Source organism: Lepidochelys kempii, chromosome 4, assembly GCF_965140265.1.
Source record: "Lepidochelys kempii isolate rLepKem1 chromosome 4, rLepKem1.hap2, whole genome shotgun sequence".
NCBI lineage: Eukaryota > Metazoa > Chordata > Testudines > Cheloniidae > Lepidochelys > Lepidochelys kempii.
Window position 1 is genome coordinate 136,726,280 of NC_133259.1, and position 24,106 is coordinate 136,750,385.

General features: G+C 48.8%; 1 protein-coding gene across 5 annotated transcripts in view; it reads left to right on the forward strand.

The window, feature by feature from the left end:
- RAB11FIP5 (RAB11 family interacting protein 5) overlaps positions 1-24,106 on the forward strand; it is a 108,609-nt gene that overhangs the window by 13,561 nt on the left and 70,942 nt on the right. Inside the window, exon 1 of one of the 5 annotated variants that reach the window (XM_073343001.1) lies at positions 4,579-4,891. The exons of the other annotated variants lie outside the window; for them this stretch is intronic. The gene's annotated coding sequence lies outside the window, so the exon portion shown is untranslated. Of the gene's footprint in view, positions 1-4,578; positions 4,892-24,106 lie in introns of those variants that run through there. 5 annotated transcript variants of the gene reach the window in all.

A 24,106-nucleotide genomic window follows, 5' to 3' on the forward strand; every position in this document is an offset into this window, starting at 1 on the left:
TGTAGTGCTGGCCTCCCTATCTGTGGGTGACATGCAGATCCGACGTAGTGCTTTGTGGATCTCCACAAGCTGGGGAGATCTGGGATCTGTTTCCACTTTGTTTCTGGTGCGACCGCTGGACGAGTCGGTTTAAACTCTCCGTGCCTGTTTCTCCACATCTAAAATGGGGAGTGGGAGGAAATGAAATATGACAACTCATGAACTTCCCGTTTGGCCCAGCTGGGTTTTGAAAAACAAAGGTGTTGAAATTCCCTTCCCTGTGCGAGGGTGGATGTCTGACTGCTGCATTGCCCAGCGTGAGCTGTGATGAAATCTTTGTTTTTTGGGACTGGAAAGGCAGCTGAAAGGGGATATTTTCGCAGTAACTTGACCACGCCAGGAAATGCCTAGCTGTGCTGAAACCCATACTTAGTAAGCCGATCCTTCGGAGTGGGGGACGTAGAGGGTATGATTATGCTGAATGCTTTGAGTGGTGGTGTATCAATTCAGATGGAATAAAAGGGGTCAAAGAGTCAGAGGTATTACCGTGACCCTGAAACTGTGCAGCCTTAAACAGCTTTAAACAAGGTTCGGGGTTTGGTATACAGAGACCAGAGTTTGTTAGTTTCATGGGAAACACACTAAGAAGCTTATGCCAAAGTTTAGAAATTGTGTGAACTAAGATACATAAAAGAGAAGATGCTAAAACACGTTAAAATGCAGTTTAAAATTGAAATGAAATGAGCGTGCAAAACAAACTTCACCAAAACCTGTCTCAGGCCCTTTTTCAGAGAGGATATCAGAGGACCCTTATTGGATTGGACAACCCGTGACCGGGAGCGAAAGGGCTGGTTAGTTGTTTTGCTCAGTTCTAAGGTATGAAGGGTGGTCTCTGTTCTTGCTTTTAACAGACATGAGGGGAGAAGGGACGGGCTAGTAAAGGGGGAGGAAATGCGGCTTTTGGTGGTGATCTGGGTATTGTGGCGTCAGGTCAGCCACAGACGAATGCGCTGGGTTGGCAGGTCAGCCGCGATAGCAGTGCTGTGGGCTCTAGTCATCTTTTGGTTTGGGACATCATCTGGTTGGTCTGGTCTCTCTCCTACTGGGCCGAGCTGGATGGGCTGTTTTTTCTCACTGTGCTGGTGCTTGTGGCAAAGTTGATCTCTGGATCAGCGAAGCTAGAAAGCCGAGAGAGGATAGGAGGAGAAATAGTCGGATAGAAAGGAACACACAAAGAGACGTTGGGAGACAAACAGGATCTCCTGTGTTCCCAGCGGGGGTCTCCACTGGAGCGGTGGTGATGACCAGGTGTCCCTGCTGGCGTGCCAAGGGCTGGACTTCCTGATGATGCAGTAACCTTCAGAATCCCCAGGTGAAGGACAAAGTCCCTGGAGCAGGATGGAGGCCTAACAGCCATCCCCCTCCTCCAGGAATTCCCCAGTTGGTTCACATGTCCCATCTCTCTTTAAGAGCCCTGAAAGGGGGATGATGGGTGGAATAGTCCATCCTCCTATTTGTTCACCAATCTACCAGACCCACTGTCCGTAATCTGTTAACTTCCAGTCCCCCACTTTCCTTGCTTGCCAGGTACAGTCTCAATACAGTCTTTCAGTTGTATCAGGAAAGCTGTTTGGTTCAGACTAACTCAGTCTTTGTTTTTCACATTCACTAACTTTTATAAACAATCCTAGGCACCCCTCTAAGCCGGACCTTTCTTACCCTTTCCCATCACTGTTTTTTGATATGGCAGGTGATTGGACCATTTTATGAAGGTTCACTCCCTTCTTCCAGGGGAACTGAAAACCAGGGTATGTTTGTCGGCCCAGTTATCACAAGAGTGGGTCTCTGTCATACTTGGCACCTCAGCTGGAAACTTTTTACCAGCTCTGCATTCGCTAGAACGATGGGCAAAGGGAGGCGGCACTGGAGATGCGGCAATGCCGCTTCCCTTGTCCTGGAAAGAGCATTGCTCTCTGCAGAGACTCTATGACGGGGAGGGGGCGGGTTTGCCCACTGGGAACTGGACTGAGCCTCCAAATGATGTCTCACTGGTGACCACACAGGTTCCTGGCTACACAGAGCTATTTCTCCACCCACAATCCCCATTGTCCACCCACCACCCTTGTCTCCCCCCCTCTCCCAGGCAGGATCTCACTGGCTCTTTGAAAGAGGCACGACTGGCCGATTCCCTGCTGTTCCCCTCTGACAAGTGCCTTCCATCTGGAATCCCTCCACCTGCCCCCGTGACACTGTTTCCTCCTGTGTCGCTGGGTGGGGTTGAGCGGGGCTGAATCTAGCCCCGGTGTTTCATACACTACGCGCTGCCCGCAGTGACCTTGCTTTATTCCTTTCCGGGCAGGCTCTTGTTTTTCGCTGTCCCGTTTTCCTTTCCCATTGCACTTTTGGAATGTGACTTGTGTGCAAAGAGCTCTCTGCTCAGCAGCCAGGTGCTGTCCTTGCCCGGTGACCTCGCTACTTCAGTAAAAGCTGCGGTTGCTGTATATGTTTGGGAAGAACATTGGTTTGGTGTGCTCCTTGTACCACGTGACTGCTGCACTTTATTACCGATCACCTGGGTTAACTGGAGGCCCAGGAATGAGATCTCCTTAGCATGGGAGCTAGTGGTCAGAACACAGGGCTGGGGGTCAGGAACTCTCCTGTATTCTAATCCGATCAGCCTCCCACTAAGGTCTAGGGCAAGTTGCTTAGCCCCAGTCTGGGCTTCCCCATCCTGCAATAGGGATGGGATGGCACTTGCCTGTATCCAAAAGGCCGCTGTGGGGGTTGGTTAGTGCTTTGGGCATACTGTGAAGTCCGTCCTTGTTAGATCTGAGACTGTGTGTCATAGTCACTGCGGGGCTGTGCGCATCCCCTGGCAGTGACTGTCGGCTTGGCTGTTACACCTGTGGGAGCTAGGACAAGCAGGTGGCGTCCTGGGGGCTGCAGACTGTGTGTGGCTGTGTTTTTATGTCCGCAGTGCCCCTAATTGATATGCGGAAGGGTGGGGCGTGGCCTGGCTTCCTCCGCTCCCCCCCCCCCACCTCTGGCCTAACTTCTGCTTCTCTGCGCTCCTTCTCTCAACATCCTTGCTGTGCCACTCGCCCTCCTCTGAGGTGCTCCTCCCACAAAGCCTTGAAATGTTAATCCCTCCAGGAAAGTGTTAACTGAGCTGAAGACCTTGCAGCTTCTGTGTTGTTCTCTTCTGACTCACCCCGTGTGTCTGGTTTGAGTGCAAGGACCTTGGAGCAGGGTCTTGTGCAGCACGGAGCGTGCTGTCTCCTAGACATTAAGGCCAGAAGGGGAGTGATCATCTACTCTGAGCTCGCGCACCTTGCAAGCCCTAGAACCTCGCCCACCCACTCCTGTAAGAGACCCATAACCTCTGGCTGAGTTACTGACGTCCTCAAATCATAGTTTATAGACTTGTCCTCTAATTTAATCTTGCAAGTGCTCCATGCCTCCTGCTGCAGAGGGAGATGAAAACCCCCCAGGGTCTCTGCCAGTCTGACCCAGGGGAAAATTCCTTCCAAATATGGCAATCAGTTAGTCCCTGAGCATTTCAGCAAGACCCACCAGCCAGACACCTGGGAAAGAATTCTCTGTAGTAACTCAGAGCCCTTCCCATCGAGTGTCCCATCACCGGCCATTGGGGATATTTGCTACTAGCAGATGCAGATCAGCTGCATGCCATTGTAGGCAGTCTCATCTTACCATCTCCTATGGCCCGGGCTGTGGAGGGATTGAAGGGCCTTTTGTACCTGTGGCGCCCTTATAGGCTGCTGTTTTCTGATATACAAGTGAGGGTTGTGCTTCCATGTTGCTCATTATTGCGGGCTTCTGAGAAAACAGCCTTGCTGGAAGGGCTTTGTGTGTGCTGGGTCAACTGCTTGGTTTAGGAAGGAACTAACAAATGCACGTTGGTTTCAAAGCCGGTCTTCATTAAAACAAGTTCCGCTATTTCCTTTAATCAGCCTTTTCTCCCCCGTGTTCCTGCGAGCTCTCACCCACTGGAGAGTGCAAGACGCAGACACCTGCTGCAGAGCTGTCTCCAGTTCAGCAGAGCACTTGATCCATCTGGCTCTCACAATCCGTGTTAGTCACACAAATAGCCTTCCTGTTCTCTTCAGTCACCCTGGCAGGGCTTAAAAGGCAGATCGGGTTCTGAGCAGCTGGTGCTTTCTGTTCGGTTACTGGCAGCATTGGGGTCTGACTTACGTTCCTTGAGAGGCGGTTCACGCCAGACCGTGCGGCTGCTGAGCTGACATGGGCTAGGATGAGTCAGCTGTCTTAAAACCAAGCACCCCACGACATGAATCCAAGATGGCCCTGCAGGTTTGAATCACCAACTAGGCTAAATTTTGGAAAGCTTGCGCCTTCTATCTGAGTGACTTTTCTTCTTCCCTCCCCAGACACAGCACGCCACTAACCTGGGGGAAGGTGGGGAGAATAACTACACGAAAACGATCCTCTCCAAGTGCTGTTCGCAGGGTTCGTCAGGCTTGGTTTGATTTCCGCTGCCGCCTCCGAGGAAGGAGGAGCCCTCTTTTGGGGGCTGTGGCGGGGACAAGCCGACAAAGTCCTGTGACGTGACTGGCTTCAAAAGCAGATTTATTCCTCAAATATAAGCTCACGCCGTCCACAGGGGAAAACCTGCAATTGTATAAATAGGGCAAAATGGGGGCCCCCCCAGACTACCAGCTGGCTAGGTCCACCACTGGCCTTGGCTCATCCCACTTGCAGCTAAGTACTGGGTTGCTGATGACGCATGGCTGCCTGCAGGGCTGTCAGCACTGTCTTCTCCGCCACCTGGGATGGGATTTTCCTTGGATTTCTGCGTACTGACCGCCCGCTAAGCTTGCGAGATCTGGCCAGGTCACGGCACAGGGAGATCTGGCTCCAGCAGGAAGTTGTGGTAGGGATGCCTTGAATGGAGGTCGAACGGAGTGTGTCTGCTAGGAAGAAGCCTATATTCTGATCAGAGTAGCTTGGTGTATTGGCTGCAGTCTTGCTTCATATTCAGACTAGAGTATGGTTTTTAAAGCTGGAAATACAGCGCTTCTGTAAACGGTGCTTCGCTGTCGTGTGAAGAGCTCTGGAGAAACTGGCACAAGCTGCATTTTCCCTTAACAGCCACAGACAAACACTAACCATGTCTAGGACCTGTTTGTACAAAGCCTCGGACAGTGGGTGTGCCTCATACTATGTTAACTTCATGTGCAGGGCTACGAGTGGCTCCTAGGGCTGGGAGTCTCCTGGTGTGTGTGTCATTAAAGTAATTCCCTTCATATTCCCTTGGGATTTGCAGTAAAGTCGCCAATGGGCATGTCCTTGAAAGCGCAGCTTGAGGAGAAAAATAGGATGAGCGTCCTGGCTAATGCACTGTGACTCAGTATTTGGAAATCTGGATTCTATCCCGGATCTGTTTCTGATTTGCTCTGTCACTTGCAACAAGACACTTAATCATCCAGTGCCTCAGTTTCCCCGCCTGTAAAATGAGAGTATCTCTTGGTCTTGTCTGCCTTGATATATCCCCTTTCTAGGACTTTGTCTGTTTTAATAACAGCTTGATGCTGTGAGGTGCAGCATCCTGGCCACTGATGACTAGTCTGACCGTGCTAGCAGTTGCCCATCTGAAGGGGATGTCTGTAACTTGGGATTGGGTAGAAAATACAAGCAAGTTAATGACAGTCATTTCTCACAGCGCTGGAAGGGAAACCACGTATTACTTTCCGCATGGTTCTTTCTTTTCATCTTCTAGCAAAGGGCTGACAGTTAATCCCCTGTCTCTTTGAAAAAAGCGTTACTTTCTTGTTGCTGTATGATGACCCACTTCAACAGGGAAGACTGACTGACTGTGAAACTGGCTGTACAGTTTTCACTCAGTCAAAATACTTTACGTGTCCAGGGAAAGCAAACCGGGGCAGGGGAGGAAATCTCTCTGATCTCTCCCTTAATTATTCTAGATTCTGCTTGAAACAGAAATTTTCAGACTGAGCAATTTCAGACAGAAGCGAAAAGAGAGAGCACATATTGTACTCATTAGAGAGGCGAGGAATCCCTCCAACCAGCCTCAAACCATTTGAGGCTGTGCTCTGCTAGAGAGAGGGACCAGTGAGGATACCTGATCTGCTAGAGAAGAGCAGTTGTTATTACCGAGACCTGGTCCAGAGGTGCAGTGTGAAATCCTGTGTAAAGTTCCTGCTGTATATTTGTGAACTGGACTCTGATTTCTGGCCACCTTGTCTCCCTTCCTTGTATTATATGTGGGGTGGGTTGGGCCTGTTAAGGTTGCCTGACATTTCCCATTGTAAGACCCTGTTTTCAGTTGTTTATAACTTTGCAACTTTTTAGCTGTTTGGGCTAAAAATTCCTATAGAATTTAAGGCCAGAAGGGACCATTAAATTATCTAGTCCAACCTCCTGTATGTGACAAGCCACCAGCACCCACACACTAAACCCAGCGAAGTATTACAATCCTTGGGAGACTAAGCTATTGTGAGCCAGAAGCTGAGAATGAGGAACTGAAGTACGTGAATCCCCAATGCTCCTTCATGCAAACTGGCAGGGGACTGATTAAGTGAGAGAGACCCATATGATCCTGGTAAGTGACCTGTGCCCCACACTGCCAAGGAAAGTTGAATAAAACCCCAAGGTCATGCCAGGTGTCTGCCTCTGGCTGATGGTTTTTAGAATGTTTCTGCGGAATGATCGATCAGTTTCTGAGAACAAAACTAGAAGCAGGGATCTGAAATTGGGTTTTTTGGGGGTGGGGGGAAGTTTTCTGTTAGGGATGTGCCTTTTGCCATCTCTGTGACAATCCACCCACATTTGGGCAAGTTATAAACCCTTGAAAAAGTGCCGTTTGCTTATGCTCCACACAGATTCCTTTGATTTTTAGCAGCTAAAATGTCTGACCGTTCGGCCCCTGATGAGCATGCTCTAATGTAGCCTCTCACAGCTTTTAATGTTGACGACGTGGCGCATGAGCTGTACGTACCCACAGAGCAACTCTGCCTGGTCCATCCAGCCCCGGGCTACAGGTGCAGCCAGATTTCTCCCTGCAATGGCAGCTGTGCGCTGGGGTGGGGCAGGGCCCTGGAACTGAGGGCAGGGAGCCTGTGTCTCCTTTGCTCTTAATGCTGTTCCGCCTGGCACCCAGGCAGCATGGAGGAATGCTGGTCCACGTCGAGGATGACAACCTACTAGCACCATTCTGCTAGCCCAAGTGGCTCAGGTTGGTTTGGTGGATCTAAAAATGGTTCAGGTTGCACAGTAGGTGCTCGGGTTAGGAAATGCCAGAATGACGATAGCCTGTGCAACCGTAACTTGGTCCCCATGTTGTGTAAGCGTCATGGTACAGTCTGTGATTACACGATCACGTGATCCCCCCCCCCGCCCCCCGGACTCCCTGCCTCATTCAGTGCACAGGCTGGATGGTTCTCTGTGGATGAATCAGTATTGTGTTGTAAAGGAGCCTGTTGTAGACCCTCTACCTTCATAGAACCACAGGGTAAGAAGGGACCTCAAGGGTCATCTAGTCGAACCCCTTGCCAAGACGCGGGGTTGGTTGGGTCTAAAAACCATCCAAGACAGGTGGCTCCAGCCTCTTTTTGAAAACCTCCAATGAAGGAGCTTCTGCAACCTCTCTAGGCATCTGTTCTATTCTCCTACTGTTTTGACAGTCAGGAAGTTTTTACTTAGATTTAATCTAAATCTGCTATGCTGTAGTTTGACCCCATTGCCTCTTGTCCTGCCCTCAGTGGCAGTTTTTCTCCAGCTTGTTTATGGCAGCCTTTCGAGTATTTGAAGACCATTATCCTGTCCCCCGGCAATCTCCTCTTTTCCAAACTAAACATACCCAGTTCATAGAATCATAGAATATCAGGGTTGCAAGGGACCTCAGGAGGTCATCTAGTCCAACCCCCTGCTCAAAGCAGAACCAGTCCCCATTTTTTGCCCCAGATTCCTATATGGCCCCCTCAAAGATTGAACTCGCAACCCTGGGTTTGACAGGCCAAATGCTCAAACCACTGAGCTATCCCTCCCCCCTTCAGCCTTTGCTTGTGTGCCTTGCAATCCATCGCTTTGATCATCTTTGTTGCTCACCTCCGATCCTTTCCAGTTTCTCTACATTCTTTCTATGCTGCAGTGACCAAAACTGGACACAGTTCTCCAGCTGAGGCCTAACCAGGGCTAAGCAGAGCGTTACTATCACCTCCCGTGACTTGCATGCTATGCCTCGGTTAATGCAACCCAAAATTGCATTTACTTATTTTTCAACAGCATCACATTGTTAACTCATGTTGAGGATGTGATCCACCACAACTCCCGGATCCTTCTCAGCAGTGCTGCTGCCAAGCCAGTTAACCCCCATTCTGTATTTGTGTGTTTGGTTTTTCTTCCCGAAGTGTAGCCCTGTACATTACATTTGTCTTTGTTGAATTTCATTTTGTTGTCTATATAGCCCAGTTCTCCAATTTATCATGAGCCCTATGAATTTTAGCTCTGTCCAAAGCGTTGGCAACATCCCCAGCTTTGTGTCATCCGTAAATTTGATCAGTGTGCTCTCTATGCCTCCATCCAGGTCATTAACAAAAATGTTAAATAACGCTGCATTTGGGACAAACTTTGTTTGTTGCAGAAGTTCGGAGGTGTCTAGTGTTGAGGAAGGGGATAGCAGGAAGAAAAAGGAAGGTCTCATAGCTAAGGAAGCTGAATGCTGCCTTAGAGAACTGGTTTCCATCCCTGTTTGTACTGGAGTTCCCGTGGGGTGCTGGGCAAGTCACTTGCACCAGACTTTCCACAGATGGTCACTAACTGTGTGTTCTTCATTTTCTGGGTACCCAACTTGAGAACCTGCGGTCTGATTTGCAGAAGTACTGAGCATTCACAGCTGCAGCTGAAGTCAGTGGGAGCTGTGCTTCGGCTGTATAATGCTAAGTACTCTGAAAAATCAGGTCCTAGGCATCTAAAATTGTGCACCGCAAATTCATGGACACTTCTGACCTAAGTCTCTCTGGGCCTGAGCTCCCTATCTGTAAAATGGGGAGAATAGCGCCCCCTTACCTCCCAGGCTGTTATGAAGATACATTAGTTTTTGTGAATCTCTCCGATGTTATAGTGATGAGGGCCATAGAAAAGCCCCTGTGGACATTAACCATTCTGTTTTCAGAACAGGGTCTGAATGGTGTGCAGCAAATAAGGCCTGGGGCCACACGTTGACCAAGGAAGAGAAAACAAAATACTGAATAGCTGCTCATTCAGTGATCGCTGCCCTGTGCTCTGAATGAAGCAGGGGGCCTGTGGAAACGATAATAAAAGATTGTGTAGTTAAAGACTGTATCATAAATCCTGTACAGAAGGAGGCCAAATGAAAGGTGCATAGGCTCTCTCCATTCTGGCATTTCTTATCTTTTGAGTGCGAGACTTTGCAGCCTTATTAATGTTCTTTTCATGTTCTGTTTGTGTGTACAATCTGCCAGGCAAACCAAGATGAACACTGAAACATGCAGTGCGCCCCAAAAATTTCTCAGCTGACCTATTTTTGCTAAGATCTGCATATAGCCTACACTGAGTGTCTTCATCCCTGTTTGATCAAAGGAACATCCTAAATCATGCTCAGTAATAAATATTGCGTGTAAACTTCTTGGAAGTGGCCCACAATACGTGTAGAAAGCCTACCTGCTTTGGAATCTATTCCGCTGCAGGTGTATTGGCTGTAAGGCCTTCTGTGTGTCTTCTGCATAGCTATCAAAAGGTGTTTTTACTTTTGCAATACCAGTCTGAGTTACCTCGGTTTTCCAACACCAGCCAGTTATTAAAAGTGCCTTCAAACATTCTCCCCCCGCTGACTTGTTTGAGCACGTATGTTAGCTGAACATGTGGAAACGACTGACAGAGTTTTTTGCAGGGCTTGTCAGAAGTTTGTTGCAGTTCAGGATTTGGTTGATGGGGATAATGCAGTGATCAGTTGGGCACGCTTTGCCACAGGAGAACGTACTGGACTGTGATGCAAAATCACTACATTGCGGCACGGTCCAGAGAACAAATATTATGGAGACAAAAGAACTTCTGTGCGTGTCCCGATGCAGGAAGCTTATTCATTGTTGCGGTGCGCAAACATCACCTGATATGGCAAATCTTGCACAGGATTACAGACTTGGAGGTGGGTAACAAACTACTAAGGGTGACATTGAATTTGATGGAGACCTGCTTTGGTGTCATGGACATGGGAATGTAGGAAATGTCATGCTGGATTAGACCGCCATCCATCAAATCTAGTATTTTCTCTGACAGTGGCCAGAACCAGTTGCTTCAGGTGTAAGCAGGCCCATATTGGGCAATTATGGAATAACCTATCCACCAGAGACTTTCTGCATATTTTACTATAATGTGTAAGAGTTCCTGCATTTTGACTGTGGCAGGTTTGATAGATTGAAGACCACTAATTGCCATGCTTGAAGGATCCGATGATCCATTTAGTCACATGTCCTGCCTTGGTGTCTAATACTTGATATTTCGGAAGGAAGTGCACAGAATTAGGCATTGCTATTGCCATGATGAGGCGGAGGGGGAAGAAAAGTGGCGAAAATTCTTCCGACCTCATGGGCTGATCAACGTGTGGCATGAAGCAGGGGGACTGATCAGCCCAGTGGTTCCCAAACTTTTTACCCAGTGGCATTTTGTCTCTGTTTGTGACCCACCATTACATATCTATACCTTTCGTCTCAGCACTGCAACTCTCATCCTGGCCTAGTGCATGGGGGGGGCCAGGGGCTGGAGAGTGAGCCTACACCGTGCACACTCCTCAGCGGCAGCCCCTGTCCCATGGGCCTGGCTCCAGCTCCCCCCACTCCGGGCATTGCAGCCTGGGGGGTGCAAGGGGTTGCAGCACCATCAAGTTTGGCCCCGCTGCCCCATAGTCATTGGAGGGATAGCCGGGCCAAATTGGAGCAAGTGGTGTGGCTGTTACAGAGGGGCGGTTGGGCCAAACCTGTGTGGTGCTGGGACCCCATGTGTCAGGCTGCAGCCCCCAGAGTGGGGAGCTGGGCCCAGCCCTGCAGGACAGGAGCCAACTTTGCAGGGCAGGTTTGTTCTCCAACACCCCCTTCCCTGCCCCCACACTGTCCACACCAGACTGGGAGAAATATATGTATGCCTAGGCCAGTGTTCAGTGATTGGTTAATCTGGCCTGGGATGTGGCAACCCATCTAGAACCTTCTTGGGCCCACTGTTTGGGAAGCACTGGATTGGCCCTTGTGAACCATAACGTAGCTGTGGATGTTGCTGTGTGTCATCTCATTCACTTTTGGAATTGAAACTCATTAGCCTCTGTAATGAGGTAGTCAAGTCTCAGAGGGGTAGCCATGTTAGTCTGTATCCACAAAAACGACAAGGAGTCTGGTGGCACCTTAAAGACTAACAGATTTATTTGAGCGTAAACTTTCGTGGGTAAAAAATCCACTTCTTCAGATGCATGGAGTGAAAATTACAGATGCCGACATAAATATATTGAGAAGAGAAGGGAGTTGTCTCACAAGTGGAGAACCAGTGTTGACAGGGCCAATTCGAGCAGGGTGGATGTAGTCCACTCCCAATAATAGATGAGGAGGTGTCAATTCCAGGAGAGGCAAAGCTGCTTTTGTAGTGAGCCAGGCACTCCCAGTCCCTATTCAAGCCCAAATTAATGATGATAAATTTGCAAATCAGTTTTAGTTCTGCTGTTTCTCTTTGAAGTCTGTTTCTGAAGTTTTTTTGTTCAAATATAGCTACTTTCAAATCTGTTATAGAATGAGGTAGTGAGTTCCACAGGCTAATTTGATCATCCATTGAAAATACCTAGTTCATTTTGGGTTAGCATGCTGGGAACGGAGGGAATAAACTGAAAAATTCTGGCCGGGTGCAAGCTGGTAACTTGGCCTTATTTAGACAGGCTCAGTTCCCTGCGAGATTCTGCATGGTTTCAGACTTCTAAAATGCGCTCCTTTCTTGGAAGCAGGTAGGCAGAAGAAATTCATGTGTAGATTGGATCCTCCTGTAGGTTGTTTTTATGTGGCTAAACGTGGGGCTGGTGCTAAATGCATGACGACATTGTTTTAAACTGGAATTCGTGGATAACCTTCAGGCTTTCACGTTGCACAAAGAAAGTAGGTTGTAATGGTTGGAATGAAATTCTGCAAGGCAGGTTTGCCCCTCAGTTTTAGGATGGAGACCACTTAAATGCCCTTTGGGGATGAAGTGGGGGTGTCCTGCTGTCCTGGTATTTCTGCTTTGGTAAGGTCATTGGAATTACTCCATTCATCACACAAATAGAATCTCTGCAGCTGATTCAATTTTAACTAGAAAAGCAGCCAAGGGGAGGCGTGCATGAAAGAGAATCATTAGGGTGATTTCCTGTTAGGCGGCCTATCTTCTTCTCTTTTCTTAGTTCATAGTTGTCCTAGCTCAGACTTGTGGTCCAGTCAGCTGGTCTCAATCAGGTGGTCTTGGAATACAACATGTATGATTCATGACCTAGTGCCAGTTACTGATGTTATGAATGAACAATTGGTGCGTGACCTATTTATGAGCAAAGCACTATTTTAATTTGCAGTGCTGATTTGTTTTTAAAGCTGCATCGAGCACTTTGAGTTACATTCCCTCCTAGCAAAGAGGTATTTTATTTTGTATTTCATAAGCTCTCTTGGGGCTAGGATTCACTTTGAGTCAGTATCTTCATGTATACCATTTCTGCCTTCCTGTAGTCCTTTCCCGCTTCTAGTTGGATAAGGTATCTTACAGTGCTTTCCTGGTTTGTGCAGTGCTTGGAACATTAATCTTTTTCCCCTTAAGTAACACTGCTGCATATTTTAAATAGCCACTGTGCTCTTCTCCAGAGGTGGGTGCACGAAGTGATCTGTGAATCAATTCTTTTGCAGCAGTCCAATCTGGCAGTTTCTACCTCAGGATTTCTGACTAGCAGCTGGAAAACTGACCAGCTCCTGTTAACTCGTCTCTTCAGCTTCTTGAGACAGTTGTGAGCAGCAACAGAGGCACTGGAACTGTCTGCAGACTCCCTGTAGCAGACTGGACAGAACTGTTTTGCAACCATAAGTGCTGGAAGGCTAACTCTTGAAAATGGGCTTGCTGGTTTAGGCATGCCACTCCCTGCAGGGCTTGAAAAGCGTACAGTGGGGCTTTGTTTGACTAGCGTTGTATTTCCTGTATCAGTTTTACAATGTGTTAGACTTTTTCCATTTTTTTTCTCTTCCTTTTGGAAATTCTGTTCCATAGTCAGTTCTGCAATTCCTATCGCCTACCATTTGAGAATTGGTGGTGAGTAAGGCTATGATTTTGTCGCTGAGGTCATGGAAGTTACGGAATCCATGACTTCCAGAGACCTCCGTGACCTCAGCCCACAGCAGCTGGGAGCTGCCAGGTCCCCACGCTGCCCGCGGTAGCTCAGAGCTGTGGGATACCCCCCTCGCCCAAGCTCCGAGCCACCATGTTCAGTGGTTTCAGAGTAGCAGCCGTGTTAGTCTGTATTCGCAAAAAGAAAAGGAGGACTTGTGGCACCTTAGAGACTAACCAATTTATTTGAGCATAAGCTTTCCTGAGCTATAGCTCACTTCATCGGATGCATAAAGTGGAAAGTACAGTGAGGAGATTTTATATATACACACAGACCATGAAAAAATATACATTGTAAGGAAAGTGATCACTTAAGATGAGCTATTACCAGCAGGAGAGTGGGGTGGGGGGAGAGAAAACCTTTTGAAGTGATAATCAAGGTGGGCCATTTCCAGGAGTTAACAAGAACGTCTGAGGAACAGTGGGGGGGCAGGGAATAAACAAGGGGAAATAGTTTCACTTAGTATAATGACTCAACCACTCCCAGTCGCTATTCAAGCCTAAGTTAATTGTATCCAATTTGCAAATTAATTCCAATTCAGCAGTCTCTCCTTGGAGTCTGTTTTCGAAGTTTTTTTGTTGAAGGATACTCACTTTGAGATCAGAAATTGAGTGACCAGAGAGATTGAAGTGTTCTCCGACTGGTTTTTGAATGTTATAATTCTTGACATCTGATTTGTGTCCATTTATTCTTTTACGTGAGACTGTCCAGTTTGCCCAATGTACATGGCAGAGGGGCATTGCTGGCACATGATGGCATATATCACATTGGTAGAAGTGCAGGCCAACGAGCCTCTGATAGTGTGGCTGATGTGGTTAGGCCCTGTGACGGTGTCCCCTGAATAGATATGTGGGCACAGTTAGCAACGGGCTTTGTTGCAAGGATAGGTTCCTGGGTTAGATACCCCACAGGTCCTGACCGCTGCGGGGGGCCCCCAGGAGCTGGCGGGTGGTGGTGGGGGCCCTCAGCTTCCCATTTTGTCACTGATATTTTTAGTAAAAGTCATGGACAGATCATGGGCTTCTGTGAATTTTTCTTTATTGCCCCCCAACGCTTCCCTCCTGTGGGCCTGGGGTAGAGAGGAAAAACGGCTTGGCCAGTCACTTGAAACGTCGAATGACACATGCAAAAGTACAATGGGGCAGAGGGCTCTGCGCGGCTGCCCTGCACCATGCAATGTAAGCAGCTTCTGCCGCTGCCTGCCTCCTTGTGTGTGTTTGTCCTGCTCCGAGCTGGGGTAAGGGCTTTGCAGGGCTGCACAGGGCTCACCCTGACTCCTGTATCTCACCGCCCTGTGTGCTTGGGACAACCTCCATGAAACCTTTCCTTAGCGCCCCCTCTGTGTAGCTCCCCAGCACTGGCTGCTTCCACTCCTGCCCTGGTCGCTGGTTGCTCACATGGTGGTGGGGATGGGGAGGAGGGCTGGTTAATGTTAGTTAAGGCAAGCCTCTGTTTTGCTCTCTGTCCAGGTCCATTGGCACCAGCTCTCCTGGCTAGATTAGTGAAGTAGCTGGTCACATGCTGACCTCTTATTAAGTTGGGGTCTCTTGCTGGAAAGCTTTTTACTCTCCCTCAAGTGAAACATTAACTCTTAACTTGTAGGCGGCCACGGAAAGGGGATTCTGGCAGGCAGTTTGCATTTGCTTCAGCTTTGCTTTGCAGCTATTCTGCCAAAGCCCTTTTTGCTTCTGTGGTTGCTTGTGCTTTAGACTGAGGCATATCTGTAGAGAAAACCCTGGGCCTGTTAGATGTAAGATAGCCTTACAAGGGGAACAAAGGAAGCCCTATGGCTTGAGTCATATAGACACGGTCACCGTTTCACTCCCAGAACTATAAAGACTGGGCATGTTGGAACAGCGGGCGTGGGATGTCCTCGGGTGAGAGCAAAGGGTTGAGTTGGATCCACCTGGTTCTGTTCCCAGGCTCGGGAATCACCTTAGCTCTCTGCCTCAGCTTCTTCGGCTATGATTGGGGATTTTATTTCAGGGTGTGGTGACGCTTGGTTAGAAGGCAGAGTGGTCCAGGGTCAGTAGCTGAAGCTGCCGTGTTAACGAATGCTGTTTGGTGATCACGCTCCTTTCCTGGGTTGGCACTTCCGGCTTTTGGCTCATTCACATAGATTCTAAGTGACTACAACAGCAGAAACACCCAGACTGGGGGAACCTGACACTCGTCATCTTTTTGTGTTTGGTTCTCCTGGGTACATGCGGTAGCCCGGTCTCTTTCCTCTGTTTGGTTACTCCTGCCCAGCAGAGGAGTGACCCATGTGAAAAAAGGAGCCCATCTCCTCATCTGCTTCCATTTTCTGAGCTGCAAGGCTCGGCCCTAGCTCACGCTTGCAGGAACCTGTAGGATGGGTGGGCCGGTACCAGTCACGAGCAAAGTTGCCCGTGAAGCTCTTTGACTCTTGCTCAGTCTCCCGAAGTAGAGGTGGACGTGCACTCTCTTCTGGGCCTGTAGATGAGTCCTTCTGTGGGATTTAATAAATAATGCAGGATAGCACTTGATATCTTCCTACACCTCTGTACTGTGCTCATCTCACGCACATGTATACCCTTGCTCTGTGAGCCTGTGTAGGGGGATGTGGTTTCTTCCTTGCTTTCCCCAGGGGCAGTCCAGTCTTTGGTGGTTTTGTCTCTTTTACCTTGTTTTCATGTGTCTGGGTTTATGGGGAGGTGAAGTGGAAGCTGTGAGATTTGGGGTTCTGCTTGTTTGCAGCAGCAAGCAGCACTGCCTGGGCTGGCTGCTGAGAGAGCTTGGTCTCCGGCTTTCAAAAATTCACTGTTTTGGGGTTTGGTGAACTTAGTTCACGGCAAGCTGGAGTGTAAGTCTACCCCGCACTAGCCGGCTGCATACTAAATGTCTGTGCATCCCGCTGCAGCGCTCTGAAAGCTCCTTGGTGTGCTTGAGTCCACTCCTGTTTCAAAGTGGGACAGATCGCAGTGCACTGTGGAACCTCTAGCACGCAGCGGCAGGATCCACACGGGCGGTTAGTGCATGGCAGATTTACACTCCAGCTTGCAGTGAACTAAGGGTTCGTACAGACAAGCCCTTAGTCCTTGCACCACCCCAGCACAGTGAAAGCTCGTTACAGACGGCAAAACGCAGAGTTGCTAAGTATTTTGTCTAAGGTCAGTGCAAATCAGGGACAGCATTGCGTGTAGTCTCCAGAATTGGTTCCCAGTCACTGGCCACTGGGAGAGTGCTCCCTCCCTAGACTGGGTGTAATCGGGGTGGGTTCTTGTGCTCGAAGGATTTGATGTTTAATAGCCTTGATCCAGGCAGCTATTGATGTCCTATAGCAATGAAAAACTGGCTGAAACTCTCTTTAGCTAGCTGTGCCACAAGGGTATGGTACGCCTCCCGCTCACTCACCATAGTAAGACAGCGCCATTATGCTCTGTGTGCTCTTTCCACATCCATAGCCTGCACCTGGACACTGTTCCTGCTTGAAGCCTGTCATACTGAAAAGCAGCGAGTGGTGGCCTGGCCAGATCAAAGCTGGAGAGGAATAGCTTCACCTCCTGCATCTAATCCGCTCAGAGTACACTGGAATCCACGGCCACCTAATGCTTTCTAAAAAGAATCGTCTTTCAGCCATTCTCAAAGGAGTGTTCAGAGAGACAAACCTCTTTCCGTCTGGTATTCCCTACCCATTGCTTTCCTAACAGTCTATTATTTCTGTTCCTTCCATGCTTTCTGCAACGCCAGAGGTTTGACTTGCAAAAAGGGAGATTTAAAAACAAAATGAAATAAATTGGTACTCTGGAAAACTTCCCCAGTTGGCGGGGAGACTGTATAAAGTAGCCTGAAATCAATCCCATAAACCAAATAACTCCTTGGGGTTGTTTCCATCCTCTGCTTTTCCTCTATGCTAGTCTAGTGACTTTTTATTTTTTGGTCATTTCTTCTGTAGGGCTTTAACAAGCATCTTCCCTTCAGGTGAATTGTACTGTATCTGCATTAGTAATCTCATTCAGATTCCTCTTAACAGCCCTGTGATGCCACCCAGAAGTAAGTCCCTAATCATTAGGGAGATGAGGGCAAGGTGGTGTGAAGAACCAACCCCCTTGCCTTCTCTGGATGTCTCTTCTAGATTTCTCAGGACCGTCTCTTCTAGATTTCTCAGGACCGTCTCTTTTAGATTTCTCAGGACCATCTCTTCTGTGTTCTTTGACTATAAGCTTGTTGCCTTTCCTTTCATGCAGTTGTGCAGCTCTGAGCACACTTATGGGGGAAAAAAAAAACCAGGGTAAAAATTGAAAAATGGGTCTTGGGTGCTTTGCAAAAAAGACACAGGCTCTTAGGGCCAGATTTTTAAAGGTGTATATAGGGGCCTAACTCTCATTGAAATCTGGCCCTTAAGAGCTTATGTCACTCGTGAAAATGGGACTAAGGCACTTCTGCAAATTTGTGCCCCCTCAACCTTCAGATCAGGTAAGGCAGCTGTGGGGGAAGAACTTTTGAGCTCCTAACTGAGGCAGAGTTAGGTCACATGTGGCAGACATGTAGGCTGCTAGCACTTGTTGAAGATGGGCACGGAAGTGTGGGTCACCAAGGCCAGTTTCTAACTGCTCTTGTTAAAACGCCTTCTCTCGGGCTTCGTTTACTGTTAATGGGGTGCGTGGGCACAAATCAGGAAAGTCACTCGTTGAATTCCACACCCTGGGAAGAACGTCTCTAAACCACTGATGTTCTACTGGTGGCCTAGGAGGGCACTGGGTTGTTTCCCTTGAAGATAACTGTTGAGAATCATAGAATCATAGAATAACAGAGTTGGAAGGGACCTCTGGAGGCCATCTAGTCCAGCCCCCTGCCCAGAGCAGGACCAATCCCAACTAAATCATCCCAGCCAGGGCTTTGTCAAGCCTGACCTTAAAAACTTCTAAGGAAGGGGATTCCACCACCTCCCGAGGTAACGCATTCCAGTGTTTCACCACCCTCCTAGTGAAAAAGTTTTTCCTAATATCCAACCTAAACCTCCCGCACTGCAACTTGAGACCATTACTCCTTGTCCTGTCATCTGCTATCACTGAGAATAGTCTAGATCCATCCTCTTTGGATCCACCTTTCAGGTAGTTAAAAGCAGCTATCAAATCCCCCCCTCATTCTTCTCTTCCGTAGACTAAACAATCCCAGTTCCCTCAGCCTCTCCTCATAAGTCATGTGTTCCAGACCCCTAATCATTTTTGTTGCTCTTCGCTGGACTCTCTCCAATTTTTCCACATCCTTCTTGTAGTGTGGGGCCCAAAACTGGACACAGTACTCCAGATGAGGCCTCACCAGTGTTGAATAGAGGGGAACGATCACGTCCCTCGATCTGCTGGCAATGCCCCTACTTATACACCCCAAAATGCCATTGGCCTTCTTGGCAACAAGGGCACGTTGTGACTCATATCCAGCTTCTCGTCCACTGTCGCCCCTAGGTCCTTCTCTGCAAAACTGCTGCCGAGCCATTCGGTCCCTAGTCTGTAGCGGTTCATTGGATTCTTCCGTCCTAAGTGCAGGACTCTGCACTTGTCCTTGTTGAACGTCATGAGATTTCTTTTGGCCCAATCCTCCAATTTGTCTAGGTCCCTCTGTATCCTATCCCTACCCTCCAGCGTATCTACCTCTCCTCCCAGTTTAGTGTCATCCGCAAACTTGCTGAGGGTGCAGTCCACACCATCCTCCAGATCATTAATGAAGATATTGAACAAAACCGGCCCCAGGACCGACCCTTGGGGCACTCCGCTAGATACCGGCTGCCAACTAGACATGGAGCAATTTATCACTACCCGTTGAGCCTGACAATCTAGCCAACTTTCTACCCACCTTGTAGTGCATCCATCCAGCCCATACTTCTTTAACTTGCTGACAAGAATACTGTGGGAGACCGTGTCGAAAGCTTTGCTAAAGTTGAGGAATAACACGTCCACTGCTTTCCGTTCATCCACAGAACCAGTTATCTCATCATAGAAGGCAATTAGATTAGTCAGGCATGACTTTCCTTTGGTGAATCCATGCTGACTATTCCTGATCACTTTCCTCTCGTCTAAGTGCTTCAGAATTGATTCCTTGAGGACATGCTCCATGATTTTTCCGGGGACTGAGGTGAGGCTGACCGGCCTGTAGTTCCCAGGATCGTCTTTCTTCCCTTTTTTAAAGATGGGCACTACATTAGCCTTTTTCCAGTCTTCCGGGACTTGGATTTGATTCTGAATGGAAAGTGTGCTCTTTGAGCCATGCCCTGTGACCGTGAACTTCAGTTTTTTGAGGAGGAGATGGTGGAGGTGGCCCCAGGAGCAGGTCTGAGTGCTCTGCTGTCTCTTTCCTCCTGCAGCTGCTCAGTAACTCGCCTGCAGCATCACAGGTGAGAAGAGACTAGCTCGGGCTGTTTCCCTGCTGCACTGTGGGAGCCTGCAGGAGAGGAGCTAGGCTGAGCCTGGGGAAATGGCTGATGGGGCCAATGTTCCCTCTAATTTTTTCCATCCATGCGTGGAATAAATTTTATGTGCACTGAGGTATGTGCGCCACCAGTAGAAACAAAAAACCTACCAGTACAAACAAACAAACCTAGATACGATATATATTTTTAAAAAGTTAAATAGGGATAATTACTCCAGCCAGGACAGGTTAGGCATTATAGAACTCACTACTCAAAGAATTAAATTTAAGCGTAAGAGAAATAAAAATTACAAAATGCATAGACCAGTGAAAACTCTAAAATAACACACCTTGAAAGAATAAAATTACAGAGAATGTATGTGCATTGCAGGAAGTACCAAAAAGTAACAACAACAATAACACAAGTATGTGTTGGGAGGTGTGTGGCACACAGAGACTGTGTGTGTGTCACTGTGTGCGTGACATTGAGCACGCTTCAGTGCGGGTGTGAGACACAGAGACAGGGTGCATGATACTGTGTGTGCCTGACAGACTGTGTGTGTGTGAGTGATACAGAGACTGTGTGAGAGAGAGAGAGAGACCGTGTGTGTGCTGGCTGCTGCGAAAGTTTCTGAGAGACGCCCTGCGCTGTCTCTTTAAGACACTGGCTGAAAGTTCTCTTGCTCTGTCCTGAGCCCTGTTGTCTCCCCTCCCCTGCTCTACGGAGATGGGGGACATGGGGAGGGGGAGAGACTCTGTGTGTGTGTGTGTGGTGTGAGAGACAGACACAAATCTCAGAAATAGTGCGTGCATCCGATGAAGTGAGCTGTAGCTCACGAAAGCTTATGCTCAAATAAATTTATTAGTCTCTAAGGTGCCACAAGTCCTCCTTTTCTTATTGAGAAATAGTGCACTGTCTCTTTAAGAAAGACACTCAGTCACTCATTGTTCCCCGCTGGAGTCCTGAGCCAGTCTGTGTCCCCTCTGCCCTGCTCTGTGGAGATGGGTACCGGGGTAGGGGATAGGGGAACACCCTGATATATTACCCCCCCCCTTCCGCTCTGCATTGCCAGCAGGAGGGTCCCAGGAGCAGCTGCAGGACGAGCAATGTGGGCGGAGGGGCAGTTGAACACATGCTGCGGGCTGTGCATGCTCTCCTAATCAGCTGGGTGACACTCAAATCTCTCCTGCGGGCCGCTGAAGCGCGCAGCTTACAGGGAACACAGGATGGGCCCCTCTTTGCAGTAACATTTGGTCCTGTGGCTGAGAAGACTTGGCCACTGCTGCTCTTGATGGAGCATGTTTGAGGGCTGGGAAACCATTAGGGACTTCATTCTGCATGGGAGTGTAAAATGGGATTACACTGTTTACACCCGGTGGGCATGAAGATGGAACTTCCTCCAGGATCTGGTGCCTCCAGAGTTGAGGCATGTCAGTGGGGTGAGATGTAGGGCAATCTGCTGCTCTACCTAACACAGCGTTGTTGTCCCGGGTGGCTAATCCATCTGCTCTTCACCGGCACTAAATTCACGTAATCTAGGGCTTGTCTACACAGGGAGTTATTCCTGATTATATCCGTGGATGGACCCTCTTATTGTGGAAAAAGAGTACCTTATTTACCTTATTCCAAATTAGTTTTAAACCACTTCCCAAGCAGACTAGTTAATTTGGAATAAGGCACTCTTGCTCTGGAATAAGTGTGTCCACACACAGAGCTAATCAGGAATAGGAAATCCACTTCCAAATTCATGTTTTACCTCATTCCAGGTTAACTTTCATGTGTAAATTATACCTGTAATGAATACTGTAGGGTTTAGCGGATAGTGTGTATGATGGAGAGTCAGACTTGAGTTCTAGTTCCAGATCAGTGATCTGACCAGTGTCATTTGGTGAGTCAGTGTCAAACTCCTGCCTCAGCTTCCCATTCTGTAAAATGGATGTAGTTGGGTGATCTCCCTTTGGAAAAGCACTTTGAGATCTTCGGATAAAAGGTGCTAAAGTAACAGGTATTTATTAGTGGCGGGTGTGTATTTTATAGAAAATAAAAACTATAGGGGAAAATGGCTTCAACTGAAGTCTGATTCTCCCCCCGCGCCAACCCCAGCTCCCCTGCTGAGAAGAGAAATAGCTACCAAAGCAGCGACTGCTTGTTCTTGATCAAATAGAGCCCTGCCAGCATAACAGGAAAAAAAGCTGAGGGTGGTGACGTAAACGGGGATTTTCCATAGGCCGACAGCCAGAGCCTGTTTCCAGCATCGGCAGCCATGTCAGGGAATAACGGGTCACTAGCAAAAAAGGTCACATGGGCTGAAGAGAAATTGGTGAAAATTGTCAGATAAGATACAGATCCACTCAGGGTTCAGCGATCAGGGAGAGCAGTCCAAAGCCGTTTCAGAGAACGGCCTTAGGACTAGCTGTGCCGCCTTTAGTCCGCTGTGTGTCACGATGTCTTGCAGTGAGATGGGTGAGCAGGTGCTCTGGAAACTTTTCTTGGTCACTGTTATTGTTAAGAGCATCCAAAAGCTGGAGCCCTTCTTGAGTGAGTGGAAGGGAAATGCCAGAATGTGAGGTGGTTAGTGAGGCTGATATGTTCCTCAAAGCCACGTCCTCTCTAAGACCAGTCTGAGCGGGTATGCAGAGGGTCTGATGTTGCTGCATAAGTGTCCCTGAGGGTCCAGGATAGGTTGGAGGGATGGTGCCCTTGGTCTCTCACATCTCTGAGAGCAGGGTCAGCTATAACCCCTCGTCCCTGAAAGGGGACCCACAAAAGATTCCTTATAAACTGGGGTCAGGCCAGTTTTGCTTTGTCCTTTGTCTTATACAAACAATTGAAACCTGTATTTAAATTAAAGAAGCAGAAAACATGGTTTTTAACTTGCAAATGGTCTAGTCTGGTGTGTTTTGGGAGATGTGAACTGCGAATCTTTAACAGTCTTTCTGTCCCCTCTGTCGATTAGGCAAAGGAATTAGATGTTAAAAGAACCAGGTGAAGTTTTTTTAAACAGTTTGACTAGAAGTTCCATGTCTTCCTGTCTCTTGGGATATCTTAGTTGTCTGGCAGCCAGAAATTCAGAGCTTGCCTATGCAGTGGTGGTGTAGCTGGGTTGGTCCCAGGATATTAGAGAAGCAAGGTGGGTGGGGTAATACTTTTTATTGGACCAACTTCTGCTGATGAGAGAGACACACTTTCGAGCTACACAGAGCTCTTCTTCGGGTCTGGGAAAGGTCCTCCGAGTGTCACAATTTGTCTGTGTCAAAGGTAAAAAACAAGCAGGAATATGCTTCTTTGACAAACCTGTCCCACCTTCTTTCTCTGTTCTACAGAAATGCAATAGGGCACATGCCCAATTTCTGCCCCCCCTTCCGTTGCAGGCCCTCTTTAAAGTGGGTGTCTGACTCAACCCGTTAGCAGAGCTAGCCTAGCTAGTGATCTCTAAAGAGACTCCATGCGTTCTGTTTAATGCCTGAAGTAGTTGCTGGCCTTGGTCTAAGAATGCTCATGCCTGAACAGAAGTGTAAGGGGGAAGGAGAATGTGTGTCCAACTTCACAGCCTTGCGGTGTGGCTGTGGTATTAGGTCTGTCTATAGCCAACTGATCACATCCATAAAGACAGTGTAAGGCAGTGTTTTTCAAAGTTTGGGCCGTGACCCGGCACTGGTTTGCTCTGGTCAGCACCGCCGACTGGGTGTCCCGTCGGCGGTGCTGCCCAGCTAAGGCAGGCTAGTGCCTACCTTTTCCGACACTGCGCTGTGCTGTGGAAGTGGCCAGCTGCAGGTCTGGCTTCTAGGTGGGGGGGGCCACGAGGCTCTGCACGCTGCCCCCGCCCCGAGCGCTGGCCCTGCACTCTCATTGGCCGGTTCCCGGCCATGGGAGCTGATGGGGGCGGTGCCTGTGGGTGAGAGCTGCACGGAACTGCTTGCGTGCCTTCGCCTAGGAGCCGGACCTGCTGCCGGCCGCTTCTGGGGCGCAGCGCAGTCCGCGGTGCCAGGAGAGGTGGGGGAAGCCTGCCTTAGCATCCCCGCTGTGCTGCTGACCGGGAGCTGCCGGAGGTAAGCCCATGCCCAAATCCTCTGCCCTAACCCTGAGCCCCCCCCAAACCCAGAGCTTCTCCTGCACCCTAAACCCCTCATTCCCAGTCCCACCCCGTAGCCCGTACTCCCGCGTCCCTACCCTCTGCTGCAGCCCTGAGCCCCTCCCACGCACCGAGCCCGTCATCCCCAGCTCCGTTGGGTCGTGGGCATCAACAATTTTCTAAAGCCGGGTCCCCAGAAAAAAAGGTTTTTTAAAACCACTGGTGTAGAGGGAGTGAATCTGGCACTTCTGGAAGTGAAGAAGGAAGCCATGTGCCGTGCCACTGTCCTTTCCCCAAA